Here is a 20060-nt window from a genome sequence, read left to right on the forward strand (position 1 = left end):
AAAAAAAAAAAAAAAAAAAAAAAGAAAGAAAAAAAAAAGAATAATGAAAATCGCAATTTCCTTTTGGTAGAGATTCGTTGAACAAAACTTAATATTTATTTAGCTTTTACTATATGTCAGGCACTCTTCTGAGTACTCATCTGTTGCAAACATTTAAACAGCACTTACTGTATGTGCCAGGTAGTGTTCTAAGAGCTTTACAAAGATTGATTTATTTAATACTTAGACTAGTCCCATGAAGTATTACCATCCCCAATTTACAGAGCTGGAACGTACAACCATGTAGTTGAGTTTGGAATCCAGGCTTTCATTATTCTTAAGCCATCACCACACCCTTTCACTTTACAACCCTATGGAGTATGTACTTTTAATGCTCCAATTTTCCAGATGTGGAACTTAAGGCACAAAGAGGTTAAATCATTAAGCCCAAGGTCACTAGTGAACAGTAAAGTGGCAGCAGTTATTCACAAGGCTCAGAAACCTTAGCTGATTCTCACAAAGCTTTTCAGTTCTTTTTTTTTTTTTTTTCTTTTTTTTTTTGCGGTACGCGGGCCTCTCACTGTTGTGGCCTCTCCCGTTGCACAGCACAGGCTCCGGACGCGCAGGCCCAGCGGCCATGGCCCACGGACCCAGTCGCTCCGCGGCGTGTGGGATCTTCCCGGACCGGGGCACGAACCCGTGTCCCCTGCATCGGCAGGCGGACTCTCAACCACTGCGCCACCAGGGAAGCCCTAGTCCAATTCTTTAATTTTATAGCTAGGGAAATGGGAGACCAGAGAGAAGTAATGGACCCAAGGTCAAAAACTTAGGGAGAAAACAGAGACTGGGATGGGATTCTTTCTTCAAAGACACCACTTAGGATCTGAAACAGTAAGCCTGGGAGCAGGAAATATCATGTAACGCTGAAGACCTCATCAACACCTCATTTCTCCATCCCTTACAGGGATTGGTGAAACGAGCAGATTCTCGGCCTGGTGGGTTCAAATCCCAACTCCTCCACCTGTGAGCTGTATGACCTCAGTTACTATACATTCCTAGGCTGTTGCGAAGATTAAATAAATCAGTATAAGAAAGGGGTTCAGAAAGAGCCTGGAACAGAGTAAGCATCTCATAAATGATATGATTCTCATTCTAATTCTTATTACTTGTATTATTACCACTAGTATTATTATTATTCTAAGCTACCAAGACCTAGCCATGTATCACTCACATAGCCATGCACTTCCTTGAATGTTCGTGCATGTGTTTTTTTTTTTTTTTTTTTTTTTTTTTTTTTTTTTTTTTTTTTTATTATTTTTTCTTTTTGCAGTACGCGGGCCTCTCACCGCTGGGGCCCCTCCCGCCGCGGAACACAGGCTCCGGATGCGCAGGCTCAGCGGCCATGGCCCACGGGCCCAGCCGCTCCGCGGCATGTGGGATCTTCCCGGACCGGGGCACGAACCCGTGTCCCCTGCATCGGCAGGCGGACTCTCAACCACTGTGCCACCAGGGAAGCCCATGTGTTTTATTTTTTAACTGGACTATTAATGCCTCAAAGGCACAGCATGTCTGACACAGTCTCCATCAATCTGAGCACTGCACGTTAGAGTTTTCTTTGTCAAAGCTCTAGCATGACCTTCGGAATCAACTGATATTTACCAGCTGTGTGACCTTAGGGAAGAAAATCTTAACCTCTCTGAGCTACTTCCCTTACCTGTAAAATGGGAATATACTGAGATTATTTACCCCTCAGGGATGCTGTGACAGTTACTCAAGCTAATAAATGTGAGGGCCTTTAGCACAGTGCCTTGCGAGCAAGCACTTTGGTCCATTGTGATCTCTGGTCCATTATAAGCCCTCACTTATCAAGGCAAGCACTGGGCTGAGAGCCAGCCAGCTTATTTTGTGTTCTAAGCCAGGGACTAGCAAATGTTTTCTGTAAAGTGCCAGACAGTAAATATTTTAGGTTCTGCAGGGCCAAGAGGCAAAATCAAAGTTGTTACATAGGTACTTATATAAGAAATACACTTCCACAACCTTATTAACAATGTTCAAAACGCTAATAACTGAGGCCAATTTAAAAAATATACATCTACTAATGAGCAGAAAGGAATTCTTTTGGGCAGGGGAAAGGCGGGAAGAACATTTCACTTAATTAGGGTTCACAAGTGAAAACCATTCTTAGCTCAGGAGCCATACAAAAACAGTCAGTCGAATGGATTTGGCCATCGGGTCATATTGTGCCCTCCTGATTGCAAGTCAAGTATAGGAGGGTGGGGGGCAAGTGTTAGAAAGTCATCCTGAGAGCCACAGCAAGAACTGGGGGTGGGGCATGCCACATGTTCAGGGGTCCCCATCACTAATGGTAATTTGTTTTATGAACATGCATTACAGAATTAACTCCTGAGCTGTTTTCTTTCTCCCTTGACTTTTCTAAGTTCAACTTGAACATTGATTTTTGCTGATCTTTCTAAAAATTCCATTTCCTGCTCAGTCCCATAGGAGTGCTCCACTGGCAAATGGGGTGCTCATAATGCTTACTTCTTATAAGTAACTTTAGAAATGGTACCCCTGTATTTCTAGCACTGCCCACAAAGTTCACAGAAGCCACAAGGCACTCAACTGGCTGGACCCAAGACTGGGTGTTCCTGAGTACAGCCACTGGGAGGAAGGAAGAATGTACTTTTCAGCTAAAAACTTAAACTCTGCCATTAAGAAAATCTTAATAAATGTACATATTATAAAGTGGAGGGACTGCTAGAGCCAGGTCCCTGGAGTTGAATCCTAACTGGTCTACTTAAAGCTCTGACCTAAGACAAGTTACTTAACCTCTCTGTCACTGTTTCCTCATCTGCAAAATGGGATTATAATAATGACCTCATCTGGAGGTTTATCATATCAGGAGAGTATTACATGAATTAACAGTAGTTAAGGGCTTAGGAGAGTGTCTAGCATAGAATAAGCACAGATAAATACTTGTTAAATGAATCCTATTATAAAAGGGCAGTTGACTCCAAAGCCATCCAGATCAGAGCACTCTGCCTCCACCTTTTATTCTAATTAGTAATTTGAATTCGAAACATTCCTATCCCAGTTAACTAGTTGAGAAAAATATTTGAGATACTCTACTTACCCTACAATCCATTCCATTATACCATAATAAGCAAGTACTGTGCATTACTAGTTAAGAGAACTGAAAAGGAATGAATCTCATATTCCACTTTCAACTATCCCAGTGCTGTATGCAGACAATATTATATTTTAATAATTAATTGTTCATCAAAGAAAAAGATGAGAAACAGGGATGCGAAATTCAAAGTTATTCAAATTGCAAAAATTATGAATAATGTATGACTTTTATATTAAATACACACTATATTAAGTAGTCTACATTTCACCCAACTCTTTCATTTTCAAGCATTCTGAACGACAATATGAATAATCAGTTAGGGGAGGTTTATTTAGAAAAAGAAATACCTTATTTGAATGCAAACAGAGTATATCAGGAGATGATTAAATTTTTCTTATCAATTAGAAAATTCTGTATGAGGGCTTTAAAGTCATGGTCAGCCATTAAACCCAGAGCGGCCCAGTTATCCTCGCAGTTTCCTTTCAACATTAAATTATATCCGGCTCGATTCTGTGCAATTTCTTATTTCTGATAGCAGTGCTAGGAGGCAATCTTTAATTCAAGAAAATTTGAAAGATTCAAACATGCATAATTGGATTAAAAATGTGATCATTAAAACATTAGATGATAATCATCTGATTGATTGCATTTTTCAGTGTGTTAATAACCTAATATTTTCAATGCTTTGGTTATATAGGAAAAAAGAAAGCCTTTATAAAACATGATGATCAACACAGAGATGAAAACTGTACAGTAATCGAGAAATATGGAATTATACTGAAAATATTCACACACACCCAAATGAACAAAGTATTTCATTGGAAAGTATATGGCCAGAATGTGATAGTCTCTAGGGGAAGAACACCAGTCCTGTCCCCAAAACAAGGAATCAACCAACTTTAGGGAAGTATATAAAATGAACTAAGAACAGAAAGCCCAAGTTTCAGTGTTTAGCCCAATGATTGGTTTCTTCAGGGTTTCCCAACGTTTTTACAAGGAAAAGTTATTAGTTTTTCCTTGAAAGCTTAAAATCACTGGGGTAGCAATGGCCTTCTGCTTCATATTGGGGAAGGTAGGGAGAGTGACAGTGGAAAAAAACTGGGGATTAGGTCATGCTAAATGGGAGAAGATTCATGACTGTGCTGCTCAAATTTAATGTGTATGCAAATCACCTGGGAAGCCTGTTAAACTCTAGATTCTGAGCCAGTAGGTTTGGGGTGGGGACTGAGATTCTGCATTTTTGATAATGCTGATCACACGTGAGAAGCCAGTTTCTATGAAGACTGTGTCAGTGGGCTCCTCCCTGTTCTACAGCCTCATCCACTGCTACTTTCTGGCCCTTAGGTTGAGCCATATTGACCTCTTGGCTGGTCCATGATCACACTACCCCAGGGCCTTTGCACTGGCTCTTAACGCTGCCTGGAACATTTTTTTCACTGCTCTATTCATGGCTGGTCGTGGACCAAATGCCTTTCAGCTGCTAACAACTTACTCATATTTGAATGACAAATTTCTCAATGAGGTCTCCCCTGACCACTGTTTTGAAAAGGTGTCAAAGGGCAGAGGCTCGTTGAGAGGGAAGCATTTGATTGAAAAACCCGAAGATGGAAGCAAGCCAGGTGGCTACCTGGGGAGAACATTCCAGGCACAGAGAAATGCCCCTGCAAAGGGATTCTGCCCGGTGTGTGGCTGGAGCAAAGTGGAGCAAAAGGGAAAGTGGAAGAGAAGTTCAAGTGCCCCAAATGTGACAGCTCTAGGCGGAAAAAATCAGCTGCTGGTTAAGGATCATCTGCAATTTGGCTAAAAATTGTGAAGAGGCCAAAACATTAGACACAGAGTCAGCAGCTCTGGGTTAAGCCTGGACTAGGCACGATGGACTGTGTGATCTGGGAGGGGCCACGGGTCTGACAAGCTGGTGACAGAAGGGCCTGCCCAACAGCATCAGGAAGTGGGAGGTCGGGATGGAAAAGCAAGAGCCTGAAGGCCAGAATCCAGGGACTTAAGGAGCTTGGCACCTAGAAGCCACCAGGGAGTAAGAGAGCATTACACTGTAATGAAGACGGTGGCAGAGGGAGTCAAGGAACTAATTTTATGACCTAAATATAAGAAATGAAACTTGCTCTATCTGATTGGATGTTGACTGTCATTCACATCATCTCTCTCATCAATAAGGAGGATGAAACGGCAAAGACGGGGCAATGAAGTGGGGCTGGACCATTTTCAAGGTGTAGCTGTCTGCAAGACTTCATGGCAGATGATTTTAAGGAAAAAGCACCACACTGAAGTTACAACAAGGGGATCCTGGGGAAGTCACCCAAGAACCACAGAGAACTCTGCGGGGTTCCAAAGAGTTTCAAAGGACGCTAGTTCTATTTCATTTACAAATAAGGAAAATGAAGTCCACAGAGGGAAAGTGACTGAACCAAGAGCACAAAGTGAGGTGGGGAGGGAGTCTGGGTATCCCTTTCTACTACTCACTTCTGTATCCCTGGGCCCCCAGTTCCTCACCTGCAGCTGACATAAACATGATCAGCTGAGGAAATCTCTCTGAAGACTGAAGAACTCATTTAGCTTTTTAAACATAAATCTAACCCTGACACTGCCCAGCTCAAAATCATCCAGTGGTTTCTCACTTCATTTAGAATAAAATCCAAACTCCTCACCACGGCCATGAGGCCCTCCATGATCTAACTCTGCAACCCGTCTTCTCTCTGCCCTCTCCCTTGTTGACCATCACCTTCCTTCTCACCTTTCTGTTCTCTCTGCCTACAATGCCTGCCCTACTCCCACCCCCACTCCACATGGGTGATTCCTTTTCATTCTTCAGATCTCAGTTCATCTCCTGAGAGCCAACCCTGAGCGCCCCACCTAAGGCTGTTGCCGCTGCTATTAACCATCTACATCACACCTGGTTTATTTCCTTCCCAGATGCATTCACTTATTTACTGTCTGTCTCCTCCAAGAGCTGGATAATTGCACAAGAGCAAAGCCTTTGCCTGTTTTGTTCACTCTGTATATCCAGCAACAAAAACACCGCCCGGAACATAGTAGATGCCCAATCTTTGTGAAAAGAGAACGAAGGAACAAACAAACACAGCAGTTGGTGTATTTTAAATAACCAATAAATCCTAGATTTCTTCATATCCATGTCACCATCACTCGTAAAATGCACCATTATTTCAAATGCCACTAGTAAAGGCAACAAGTTGCTAATTAAGCAATGATACAGTATCACCTGGAAGGTGCGTCCTAGTTTTAGAGTTGTTAAAATATGAATGAAAAAAATGGTAACTATGTGTAGTGACGGATGTGAACGAGATTTATGGTGATTTGTGGTGATCATTTTGCAATACAGACATATATCAAATCATTATGTTATACACCTGAAAGTAACATAATGTTATATGTCAATTACATCTCAATAAAAATACCAAGACATGAGAGTTACAGAATTGATGAAATAGGATGTTGATACAATTCAACAGGACTCACATCGAAGGTCCCCATCAGCTTTCTGCGTCTACTAGAAGCTGGGTCCAGAGCCTGTTTTGTAATCACAGTGCAAGATGCTCACAAGGCCGGGTGGCAGCAAACTCCCATCTGTAATACTGACTGGATTCTCTGGCCTCAGTTTACCCTCCACTGACCTGAACCCTAGACTCCATCCACACAGTGGATGTACTGTAGTTCACGTCTTTTTACTAGTTCACATTTACGGTGCATGAACTTGGTGCCAGGCCCTGCTGTGGCCCTTCTCTCATTGAGGCCTTACAACCCTGTCAAGTAGGTATCAATGTCATGACCAGGGCTGTGACCTTGCCAACAGTCATAGCTGTACAGACCTGGGTCTCCCTCACCGGCTGTGTAATTGATTAGTAATAGTTTGTTTGTTTTTTGTATTTTTAGCAGACTGGAAGCTCCACTACATCAAGACTGTGGCTCCTTACTGTATCCCCAGCACCTAAGACAGGGCCTGAGAGAGTAGCTCCTTTATACGTGGCTGAAAAAAATTGATCAAACTAAGTAACTAAGTATCTCTAAGTCAGAAGTGGGGAAACTGGGGCCCCGAGGTCAAATTCAGCCTATTACCTGTTTTTGTAAATAAAGTTTTACTGGAACAAAGCCATACCATGGTCTGTGGCCGCTTTCAGGCTACTACTGTGCAGTTGAGTCGTTGTAGCACAGGATGGATGGCCGGCAAAGGCTAAAATACTTGCCATTAATCCCTTTACTAAGAAAGTTTGCTGACACCTGCTCCTCTGTGAAGGGCAGGGTATTTAGAAGGGGTGGCAACAAGCAACACTACTCAAGCATGAATGGGGCAAACTACATGAGGACACAGAGAGGTGTGGAGCTTATTTCTGCTTCTGAAACACTCTCCACCAGGGTGCAGAGGATTTAATACACACCCCTTGACCTTCTGCACGGGCACAGTCCAGAGAAGATCTGAGAAGCCCCAACTATGGCATCTTATTTCAGGGTCTGAGCAAGGGCAGCCTGAGCAGAAGAGAGCTCACCTGATTAATCAGACTCCTGTATTCAAGGAACCAGGGTGGCACTCCAAGGTCATAAAATAGCCACTCTACCCAGGTTCAAAGACATCTAGCCTCCTTGAGTTTATTGGTGGTCAGGTGGTCAAACGTAGCATCTTGATTTAAGGGTTGATGTGTGAACAAAGCATACGTTGACATTAACATTTCCAAAGAGAAACTGCACGAAGAGCGCAGAGTCTTGTCAACAATTAAGGAAATGAACATAACGTTTAAATTATAGAGTTATGGGCTTCCCTGGTGGCGCAGTGGTTGAGAGGCCGCCTGCCGATGCAGGGGACGCGGGTTCGTGCCCCGGTCCGGGAAGATCCCACATGCCGCGGAGCGGCTGGGCCCGTGAGCCATGGCCGCTGAGCCTGCGCGTCCGGAGCCTGTGCTCCGCAACGGGAGAGGCCACAACGGTGAGAGGCCCGCGTACCACAAAAAAAAAAAAAGAAAGAAAATTATAGAGTTATTCAGTGACAAAACCCCAGTATTATCACTGAACAGTTCCGTTCCTTGCCTGTCTCCCCAACTTGGCTCTGGCGGCCATAACTGACATGGTGTGTACATTCTTTTAGCTCCCTTTAGGTGCTCAGTCAATGACCTAATTCACAGAGGAGAAACCCAGGCAGAAACCAGAGTTAAGTGATTTTGACAATAATTAGGAAGACAGTCAATGCTAGAATTGGAAACTGGCCCAGCAGAATGCATCTGAGCCCAATACAGCTGGGTTCAAATCACTGTTCCACTGCCACAAGCTGGGACAAATGAGCCAATCTGTGAACCTCAGTTTACCCATCTGTACCATGAATTAAGCATTCGTCTCTCCCTGGGCTACTGCTGAGATTAAATAGAACATCTGAGCAGAGCTAGGCATACAGCCAGGGGTTAACAGATGTTTCTGTTTCTTCCTTTCACCCTCTTTCTGGTCCCTGGTCCACCACCCTATCCCCTGGTCTCAAAGGGACTGGCTATCCCAAATCATCTTTGTGCCCATTTTCTCCATCACTTCATTTTATTTTCATACGAACCAACTAAGTCAAGCAACATACATTCCAGTTCAATAGCCGGTTAGTGACGAGGCAGAACTCAGAGCTCCACCATCATCTCCTGTCACCTCATGGCCTCCACCATAGTCACATCAACAAGTAACAACAACAACTTGTTGGGGGTGAGGGTGGGGGGATGGCAGTGATAACAGCTGACACTGGGTGCTGACCGTGTGCCAGTCACAAGTTTGTACAATAAGTCACTGACTCCTCAAGACAAACCAATAAGGTTGGTATTACTATCACCACTTTATACGGTTAAGAAAACAGAACCACAAAGAGGTGAAGTGATTTGTGCAGCCTGTACAACTAGTCAAAAGCAGAACTGGTATTCAAACCCAGAGCCTGGGTTCTCGAGCCACAATACGACCCTGCTTCTCCTATACCAAGATGACATGCGTAGAGCAGGGTAAGAAGGTCACACCAGGCAGCCCCAAGCACTTTAGCAAGCACTTTCACAGTATATAACTGGAGACATATTTTTAAACTCTCTGCTCTTCACACCCCAGTGAAACAACCAGGAAAAGGGCATTTCCTTGGGTTCCCATAATCCTGTTCAAATGATGACATATTGACAAAGAAGGCTGGCTAAATGAGAACTAGCCTCAAATTCAAATTAACCTAAAAGGAATCACTTTTGAAGTCTTTTTCTGACTCAACATGATTGTTCACAATGCTATTAGTGATAAAATAGAGCCCCACAGAATCCCATTTCCTGGCTTTGACTAAGAAAAGAAATGGAAATATCGCACATCTATGCTGGTGTTCTGACAAACCGAAATCCAGGAAACTGTGGAAATGGCTTAAGAGCGCCTGTTTCTAGAAGATTTTGAGATCAAAGAGGTTCAGATAAGCATCTGCCCTCCCTGGATCCATAAAAGACTTGAGCCTGTTAGTCAAGACCAGGGTGCTGCATATTTATAGCACACTTCAGGAAAGTTCCATGTAATTAGACGCTGGAAACATAAATTTCAGAGGGGGAAATTTTGTCACGTGTTAAGATGTTCAAAACTGTCAGTGGCCTGTAGATAACAGAGCACTGCGTTTCCCATTCAAAAGGGAGAAAATGTGAATTTCTTTCTTGAAGGTTAACATTAAAACAGAACCCTCCTTAATTTCATTGAAATCTATCTGGATGATGTGGCAATCTGGGCAATATCAAAACTGAAGCCCATCTCTGTAAAGTGTATCAAATGGTAAGTAATGACCTGAGTGGGTATTTACACTGTCCCCAAATAAACAAACCACTTTGTGAAGGCAAGACTATTAGCAGAGCTACAATAGTTACCGTTTAGACACGGCAGGGTTGACAAACTTTTTCTGTAAACAAGCAGAGAGTAAATATTTAAGGTTTTGCAGGCCAGAGGGTCTCTCTGTCACAACTACTCTGCCGTTACAGTGTAAAAGCAGTCATAGACAGTAAGTAAATGAATGGGCATGGCTGTGTTCCAATAAAACTTTATTTACAAAAACAGGCAGTGGGCCAGATTTGGCCCACAGATTATATTTCCTGATCTCTGATTTCCAGGACAGTGGACACACTCCAGGCACCCTTCCTTTTCAGTACTTTCCCTGTCTTAAAGCATTTAGCATTAATACCCATGAGGCAGATACTTTCACAATTGTCATTTTCCCAGGTGGAAGGCTCAGGGACAGAGAGAGCCAACAATTTGTACAGGATCACACAGCTCCCAAGCTGCAAAGTCAGCATTCTAATCCAAGACAGCCTGAACTCTGAAGTGCTGGTCTGGAATCTCTGTTCAGGAGTGTTCCTAAGGGTCAAATTTCAAGTGAAAAGTAATAAAATTTCATTTATCTAAAGGTATTCCATAATGCCGATTTTTTATAAAAATTCACTTCAGGGACTTCCCTGGTAGTGCAGTGGATAAGAATCCGCCTGTCAATGCAGGGGACACGGGTTTGATCCTCGGTCCTGGAAGATCCCACATGCCACGGATCAACTAAGCCCGTGTGCCACAACTACCGAGCCCACGGGCCACAACTACTGAAGCCCAAGCACCCTAGAGCCCGTGTGCCACAGCTACTGAGCCCACGTGCTACAATTATAGAAGCCTGCAGCTGCAACTACTAAAGCCTGTGCACCTAGAGCCCGTGATCCGCAAAAAGAGAAGGCACTGCAATGAGAAACCTGCACACCTCAACGAACAGTAGCCCCCGTTCGCCGCAACTAGAGAAAGCCCGCACACAGCAACGAAGACCCAATGCAGACAGAAATAAAAATCAACATTATAAATAAATAAATAAATAAATTCATTTCAAAGTTCCAAGCGCTGTATTCATGTGAACACATGACATGATTCTGTAGGCAAATTAGAGTCTCTTTGACCATCACCAAGAATGGCAAGGACCAAAACAAAAGGAAAGATTCCTCATGAGATTAAAATTTTTCCAAAGGCAGAGGAAATCGAGTTGATCATCTTACCCTCAATACCCGAACTAGCACTTATTAGGCACGATGGATGGACACTGTGATCAAAGGAGCTTAAATTTCACTTACACAAAACAGGCAAGAATCCCTCAAATCAAATCAACTCATCTCTGCTCCATCTCCTTGCTACTGGATTGTAACAACACAGATGGCCATTTTCACCTAATGATTTACTTTGTTCCATATGTTCCTTGCGCTAGGATTTGTCCTCTTCTTCCAAAGTCCATGCAAGATATTTTTCAGAAGCTTCAGCCATTTAGTCTTAGAAAGTTCATGTTGAGATCTTCACTCCAGGGATAATCAAAATGGTGTTGGAATGATGATAGTATGGGCCTGTTTAGTATTTCTTCACTTGCCCCTTTAACAAGTCTATATGAAGAGCCTCAGTCAACCAAAAGATGCAAATGGTAACCCTGGCCAAGAAGAGAGCAGCAGATGGCCTGGGAATAACAAGAGTCAGCCTCAAGTCATGAAGACCTTGGTTTAAGTCACCCAGGCCCTGCCTGCTTCACTTGCCTTTCTATGTAATGGGGAATATGAGAGCTGTACATCAGAGGGTTTCTGGAGGATTTAATGATGCCTGTCAGGCTAATCATACCCTGACCTGGTACAGAGCCAGGATGAACTAGCCCAGTAACAACGAGGAGTCTTTGTTTTCAGACCTGTCACCTGCCACCCCATCCCTTTGGTTTCTGATTTCTTTTCTCTAAATTCCACAAGGAAGTCATGGCTTCCAAAGTCATAGCTTAATGATACGATCCCAAGGCAGCCACAGTGCTTTCTCTGGTCTACAATCAATTTGTAGAGAGAACAAACAACCTGTCAGGGGTACTTATGATAAAAAGTTTGGTAAAGAAAAAATAAAATGCTGTCACTCCCCTCTTTGTTTGCTGTGAGGCCACTTGGAACTCGATGTCTCCCAGAAGAAAGCACTGCCTGAATCTCTGACTTTCTAATACTTATCATTGTCTTCTTTGTGAAATTTAACACACATGCAGAAAGGTGTGCAAACATAAACATACTTTTAACTAATAATCCTAAAGTGAACCCTGGAGTAACCACCACTCTGAACAGGGGGAGACTTGCCACCCTTCCCCGGGCCAGGCCCTTATCACTTCCCCATCCCACTCCAAGAAGTAACCACCATCCTCTGTTTTTAAATAATCATTACTTTGCTTTTCTTGTAGTTTTACCACCTACATGTGCACTCCTAAAGAACCAAGGTTAGGTTTTCCCATTTTTTGAACACTTGTTCAAGAACACTTTCTGCATTCTTCAGACTCTTGCATCATTCTACAGTTTTCAGATGTGCCCATGTTGGTGTGAGCCACAAGACTCCACGTGTTTTCACTGGTGTGAACTGTTCTGTTGTATGACTACACTTTGTTGTATTTATCCAGCTTGCTAACAATAGGTATCAGAGGCAGTTCAGGGTTTGGGCAGTTAGGAAAAACAATGCCACAGACATTCTCATACACAGTTCACGGTGCATTTTTTTTTAAAATTATTAATTAATTAATTTTTTGGCTGCAGTTGGTCTTTGTTGCCGCATGCGGGCTTTCTCTAGTTGCAGCGAGCGGGGGCTACTCTTTGTTGCAGTAGGCGAGCTTCTCGTTGCGGTGGCTTCTCTTGTTGCAGAGCACAGGCCCTAGGTGTGCAGGCTCAGTAGTTGTGGCACACAGGCTTAGTTGCTCGGCGGCATATGGGGTCTTCCCGGACCAGGGATCGAACCCCTGTCCCCTGCATTGGCCGGTGGATTCTTAACCACTGTGCCACCAGGAAAGTCCCTCATGGTGCGCCTTTATCTGAGTTTTTCCAGGGGACATACATAGCAGTGGGACTACTGAATCAATTCGACTAGACACTGCCAAACCATTTCCAGAAAATCTGAGGGTTCCCAGCATTCATATCCTTGCCAACACTCAACACTGTCAGGATTTTTAATATCTGACTGTCTGGTGCATGATGGTAGATTATTTTAAAGCTTCGTGAGTGTAATATTTTTGAGAAATTAATGTATAATATCCATGGGCTGTTATTTAGTTTGCAAATAGTCAAATACACAAATCTAAGGGGACAGTGTAGTAAGTGTTTATAATATATTTATGTAATCTAATCGTCCTCCAGATCAAGATATATAGTATTTTTTTACTGCCTGGGAAGATTCCCTTGAGTCCTTTCTCACTCACTGTACGTACCCCTTTACACCACTATTCTGACTCTTATCACCAGAGATTAGTCTCATCTGTTCTTGAACTTTGCGTAAACAGAACCATGCAGTACATGTTCTTTTGTTTTTGTGTAAATCAAGTCATCATTTTTAATTGCTGCACACTATTCCCTTGTATGAATACACTAAAACTTGAATATCTAGGCTCCCCTTGGTAGACATCTGGGCTGTTTCCATTTGGGGGCTATTATAAACAAAGCTCCTGTGTACAGGTCTTTTTGTAGCCATTTCTTTTGGGTATATACCTACATGTGGAATTGCCGGCTCAGAGGGTACGGCCTATGTGTAACTTTGGCAGCAATGGCTACACGGCTTTTGGAAAGGCTGCACCACCTTCATACCCACAGTGGTTGTCCTGGAGTGCCAGCAGTGCTGCGTCCCAGGGCTAGTTTCTTTTAAAATCATGTATTTGTGGCCAATGATGCAGTGGCAGTCGACAAGGCAAAGCCTAGCCACTGCTTTAGAAGGAATTCAGATTTTTCTATGACTGCGGTCTCTTCCAGGTTAGTCTGGATTATAGAACCCTCAATCCTAGCAGGTGGGATATGGAAAAAAGAACAGATGCAGATGCTCCAGCTTTCACCACCAAATGAAAACACTTGGCCGGGTAGTCACGTGTATGTGCAGATTTACTTTATTACCTCCCTTTCCGCTAGATGCCTGGATTGAGGCTAACTATTCTAGGACTTTGTCCATAGATCTGGTGAGTTGACAATGAGCAACCCAGGGCAGGGGAGAAGATAGGTAGAAAATATCCCCAAAGTGAGCCCAGTGAATAAACTAGTCAACGACTGGGTGAGGTATTCTGCAAAGAAAGTCTGATTTTCAGAGACGCAACTTCTATTGGTGAGTTTTAACAAGGAGAGCTTGCAAGAGCCTCACTTTGTGACATCACTAGAAAGGCGTTCTCGAGTGATAATGTATTTGTACTTTCACTGATAAGTTTCTCAGAAGAGCCTGGGGAGGGCGGACAGGGAGAAGAGCCATCTCGTCCTGACTGGTGTCTGAGGCAATTTCTAACTGTCCCCTTTATGTTTCCCGTGAAGGAGGAAGATACTTTCCTACGCACTAAGGTAGTACACTCAGCGGAAGAGGAAAGGACAGCAAGCAAGGCGATGAGAGAAGACGGACAGGGACTTCCCTGGTGCTCCAGTGGTTAAGAATCCGCCTGCCAACGCAGGGGAGGCGGGTTTAATCCCCGGTCAGGGAACTAAGATCCCACACGCCGCAGGGCAACTAAGCCCGCGCGCCGCAACTACTGAGCATGCGAGCCACAACTAGAGAGCAGCCCGCACGCCGCAATGAAGAGCCCGCGTGACACAACTAAGACCCGATGCAGCCAAAAATAAAAATAAAATAAAAATATTAAAAAAAAAAGAGGGGCGGATAGTCAAAGCTCAACAATCAAACAATCGCTACTAGCAAGTTTCCTTCCAAAAACAAAATAATGGATCTTTCTTAGATGATTGACATGAGGGAGTGGTCAGTGTCCTAGACTAGGTATATGTACAGTCTGCTGGATTTTCTTTGGGTGGTTATTATGAAAAAGAATAGAAAGTAGGTAATCGAAAAACTTGAAAGAAAAATAATACATCCTTTTTAATTGACAGAGGATATAACGTACATTACTTAGCACTGGTCAATTGGGTAATTGGTACATTTTTACACAAATTCACATACAAGTTTATTGTTTTATTTTATTTTTTGAAATGGATTGCTTTTTAAATTTTTTAAAATTTTATTTATTTATCTTTGGCTGCATTGGGTCTTCATTGCTGCGTGCAGGCTTTCTCCAGTTGCGGCGAGCGGGGGCTACTCTTTGTTGCAGTGCCTTCTCTTGTTGCAGAGCACAGGCTCTAGGTGCACGGGCTTCAGTAGTTGTGGTGCGCGGGCTTAGTAGTTGTGGTGCACAGCCTCAGTAGTTGCAATGTGCAGGCTCAGTAGTTGCAATGCGCGGGCTCAGTAGTTGCGGCATGTGGGCTTTGTTGCTCTGTGGCATGTGGGATCTTCCCAGATGAAGGATCAAACCCATGTCCCCTGCATTGGCGGGTGGATTCTTAACCACTGCGCCACCAGGGAAGCCCCACAAGTTTATTTTTTTTAAATGGGATTTGAAAAAATTAGAATTAGATTAAGCTCTTTGAAATCAATATTTCTATCAGGTGTGGCTACTTGCAAGTCTTGGTTCTTATATACAAAAAGCACTGTGAATGACTGGGTCAGAGTGGTGAATAAGAGTCACAATTTCTGCGCTTCCCAGATGGCACAGTGGTTGAGAGTCCGCCTGCTGATGCAGGGGACTCGGGTTCATGCCCTGGTCCGGGAAGATCCCACATGCTGTGGAGCAGCTGGGCCCGTGAGCCACGGCCGCTGAGCCTGCGCGTCTGGAGCCTGTGCTCCACAACGGGAGAGGCCACAACAGTGAGAGGCCCGCGAACCACACACACACACACAAAAAAAGAGTCACAATTTCTTTTCCTTTCCAGGGTATGCTGGCAGTAGCGTAAATAAAATCCCTGATTAGATACATTTTAATGCTTCCACCTATGGCTCAGTGGATAGACAGGACCAGAATCAATGGCAAATCACCTCTCTTCATTCTATTTATATTTTTTCATGCTTCCAAGTTTGTAAAAATCACAATTTACACAGAAAAATGAACACCTAAGAAAGAGCACTTTCTGGGACTTCCCTGGCGGCGCAGTGTTTAAGAATCCGCCTGCCACTGCAGGGGACATGGGTTTGAGCCCTGGTCTGGGAAGATCCCACATGCTGCAGAGCAACTAAGCCTGTGCACGACAACTACTGAGCCTGCGCTCTAGAGCCCGTGAGCTACAACTACTGAGCCCACGTGCCACAACTACTGAAGCCCGTGCGCCTAAAGTCTGTGTTCCGTAACGAGAAGCCACCACAATGAGAAGCCTGCGCACCACGACGAAGAGTAGCCCCTGCTCGCCACAACTAGAGAAAGCCCGCGCACAGCAATGAAGACCCAACACAGCCAAAAATAAATAAATAAAATAATTTATAAAAAATAAACAAAACAAAAAGAGCACTTTCTGCTTCCAAGAGGTTTCTAGGTATCTCTCCCCAGCTTCCCTGCATGAGAGTAGCAAGGTCCCAGAGCTCAGGGTCTCCAACATGCCACCTCTGTGCTGCTGCTGCTTGGGACCTTATACTCCCTTCTCTGCCTGGACAACCTCTATGCACTCTTTATGTCTTCACGGTCACTTTGTCTGCAATGCCTGGTCTATATCCCCAAGCCTAAGTTAAATCTTCTGCTGCTCTCCACTCTTTTTTTTTTTTTTTTTAATAATTTTATTTATTTTTGGCTGCATTGGGTCTTTGTTGCTGCGCGCGGGCTTTCTCTAGTTGCGGCAAGCGGGGGCTACTCTTCATTGCAGTGCGCGGGCTTCTCATTGCGGTGGCTTGTTGCGGAGCATGGGCTCTAGGCACGTGGGCTTCAGTAGTTGCAGATGCAGCCTCAGTTGTTGTGATGCACGGGCTCTAGGATGCACAGGCTTCAACAGCTGTGGCTCGTGGGCCCTAGAGCGAAGTCTCAGTAGCTGTGGCACACGGGCTCAGCTGCTCTGTGGGATGTGGGATCTTCCTGGACCAGGGATTGAACCTGTTTCCCCTGCACTGGCAGGCGGATTCTTAACCACTGCGCCACCAGGGAAGTCCCTCCTCACTCTTTAATGTAATTACATGCTTAACCATATGTGTCTCCTGAGTGTCTACAAACTCAGGGAGGGCTGGTCCATGCGTGCTGTGCTTTCTCTCTGCTTAGCTTCATGGTGTACTTAGATGAAGCACTTAATAATTATGCACAAAAGGAACAAGCAGTGACTGTAAGAAGTTCTGAGCGTTTTAAAAGTGAGAGGACCAAGTCACCAACTTTTTGGCAAGGTGATGAGGAAAATGTCTTTGGACGGAAGATGTGACCTCTGGACCAGCCACAGGAGACACCCCTAAGATCTTCCTTCTAGAGACAAGCTGCTATGCCTTCGGGCACACCTCGGCACTCACAGGGAGGCTGCTCTCGCTGGGATGCTCTAGCCAATGACCACACCTGGTAGGGCTGAGCCACTGCTGCCCAACAGAGGACTCCTCTCACGGGCAGTCTTGGCTCTGGCATTCTCCAAGGTCCCAGCCAAGACTTTCTTAGAGAGCTGCCTTCAGCCAGTCCTCCTAGGTTCCCTCTCTTTAGAGGCATCAGAGCTGCACTGGGGTCCCAGTGCTCTCCCCACCCACTCTTTCTCCCTCTCTTTATCCTTCCTGGGCAGTCCCTCCCTGCCAAAAAACTCGCCTGCACTTACAATTCCATCTTGGTGCCTGCTTCACAGAGGACCCTACTGACCAAATGCCAATGGTTGGCTGGTGGGACCAGATTCCTCATTGCCATTTCAGCTAAAGGAACATACAAGATTCTTCCTAGGGACTTCCCTGGTGGTGCAGTGGTTAAGAACCCTCCTGCCAACGCAGGGGACACAGGTTCGAGCTCTGCTCCAGGAAGATCCCACATGCCGCGGAGCAACTAAGCCTGTGAGCCACAACTACTGAGCCCATGTGCCACAACTACTGAAGCCCACATGCCTAGAGCCCATGCTGTGCAACAAGAGAAGCCACTGCAATGAGAAGCCCACGCACCACACAGAAGAGTAGCCCCCGCTCACCACAACTAGAGAAAGCCCGTATGCAGCAACGAAGACCCAACGCAGCCAAAAAAAAAAAAAAAAAAAGAATTGTCTGAGGAGATAAAATCCAAACTGAGACCTGAAATAATTAGAGGGAGACACACTTGCTCTGAGCTGAGGGAAGAACTTTTCTGACGGAGGAACCAGCGACAGCAGACGTAAAGGCTGGAAGGGGTAACACTCCAGGCAGGCTGGAGGGAGAGGGGGTGGCATTCACCTCCCTTCCAGGTACCTGAGGGCTGGCCTGTGTCTGTCTGTCCTCACCAGTACATCAGCCCAGGGCTCACACCCAGTGGGCGAGCAACACTTTTGCTGAATAAAGAAGTAAACTTTCTCAGAGAGGCTAAAGAGGCAGCCATAGTTCCAGCTACTGAGTGGCAAAGCCGGGATCCCCGCCGAAGCCTGTCTGGCTCCAAAGCCCATGCTCTTTTCACCCTAAGACCCTGATAATGCCGGAGAGGGCGCATGGAAGGAATTCTCCCCCAGAACTGCTGGGACTCCCTCCCGGGCTAGGTTGCTGTGTTCACAGAGCGACTCTGCAGTTCCTCACCTCAGCTTGGCACATGTCTGGGCACCCTTTGTGGTGTAAGTTACTTAACATGATCAGGATAAAAGCCAGACGTTAGAGACCTTGATCTGAGCTCCAGAAGTGGGCACGAGGAATAATTCTCGGGCTATGCCAGCCGCATGGGAGCAAACCAAGAGCAGACTTTTACCAGAAGACTAAAGTTGAACCAAACATGCCCACAAATAGGAATGCTCACGTCTTCCTGTCAAATATCAATGATTAACAAACACGTTCACTTGTGTGTTAAAGAAGAAATGTGCCCTCCCCTCCCAGGGGATAATTATTTCTCTGTTATACTGAAATAAATGTTCAGTTCTAAAACTTCAAAAAAAAAAAAAAAAAGTGAACTTCCTTTGCAGGTCTCCTCTGACTTTTCAATCAGGGGACAAAGAGCCAGGGGGAAGGAAGATCTATCCATCATTTAGTATATTTCAAACCCCCAAGCTCATAATCTATATCATAGACTGGAATTCCAAGAAAGTGTTTGATGAACTGAGAGTTCCCGGGCACCTTCTGGGAAGGAGCTCAGAGAACACAGCGCGTTGCCCATAACATCAACTTTCTGTGCATTTTTGAGGCTGCCCAGTGCAAATTTCCCTACGTCTCACACCCACCACTACTGCTATCAACATCAAATCCCAAAGGGGCAGACGGCCTAAGTTTTGGCAAAAGTGTTTTATTCCCTTGGCAAACTTCCATACTACCTACTTCCCAGCTCTGCGTGAGGAGATTTCTTCAGAGATACAAACGAAAATCGGGAAGCAACGGACGTTTCCGACAGTGAAAACCTCGATGAGGCGTTTTCAGTCACCCTATTTTTCTACTTTCACTAGGTTTATTATTGTTACCCGCTGTATGATTGAACAGTTGTAAAAGCAAAACGATCCAAAATCCTACCTGCTTCCACGGAACACTGATAACTGGTTTTGTTTCCCTGAGAAAAAGGGAGTAAGATGTTCGTTAAGCTCTGCAGAATTGGCTAATGGCAAAAGACGTCCTCCCAGAAAGGTGTGAAGATGTCTTTATCGTAGCCGTGGAGATGAAGAGGAGATGTAGTAAGGTAACTAATGCTATTTCTGTCAATGTCTTTGGAATTCTAGTTTGATTATTAAAATCTTTCAAATCATTACAGTACCTCTCATCTCCACACCTCCCTGTGACAAGGGTACTTTTGAAATTAGAGGATCCCGATGTCATAGGTAATGATGCATCGCCAATAATAAAGTTGCAGGGAAATTCCTCCAATAAAAAACAGTTGGGTAAGACAGAACCCATCTATCTTACTTTCTCTCCCCGTTTTATGCTTGAGGATAAGACGTCTGCTGCACACAACACGGCCTAGCATTTTCCATTCTACTAGCTGATGGTACTTGCTCACGTGCGGCAAAGTTTAATGACTTGTCACGGCTACTTAAGTTTTTTTTTT

At 44.5% G+C, this 20060-nt stretch overlaps 1 protein-coding gene across 1 annotated transcript in view; it reads right to left on the minus strand.

Moving 5' to 3' along the window:
• The window catches only part of PTPRG (protein tyrosine phosphatase receptor type G), a 313959-nt gene that overhangs the window by 151763 nt on the left and 142136 nt on the right, over positions 1-20060 (minus strand). The gene's annotated exons all lie outside the window — the stretch shown is intronic.

The sequence above is a fragment of the Lipotes vexillifer genome, unplaced genomic scaffold (assembly GCF_000442215.2).
Source record: "Lipotes vexillifer unplaced genomic scaffold, Lipotes_vexillifer_v1.1 scaffold8, whole genome shotgun sequence".
In the NCBI taxonomy this organism is placed as follows: Eukaryota; Metazoa; Chordata; class Mammalia; order Artiodactyla; family Lipotidae; genus Lipotes; species Lipotes vexillifer.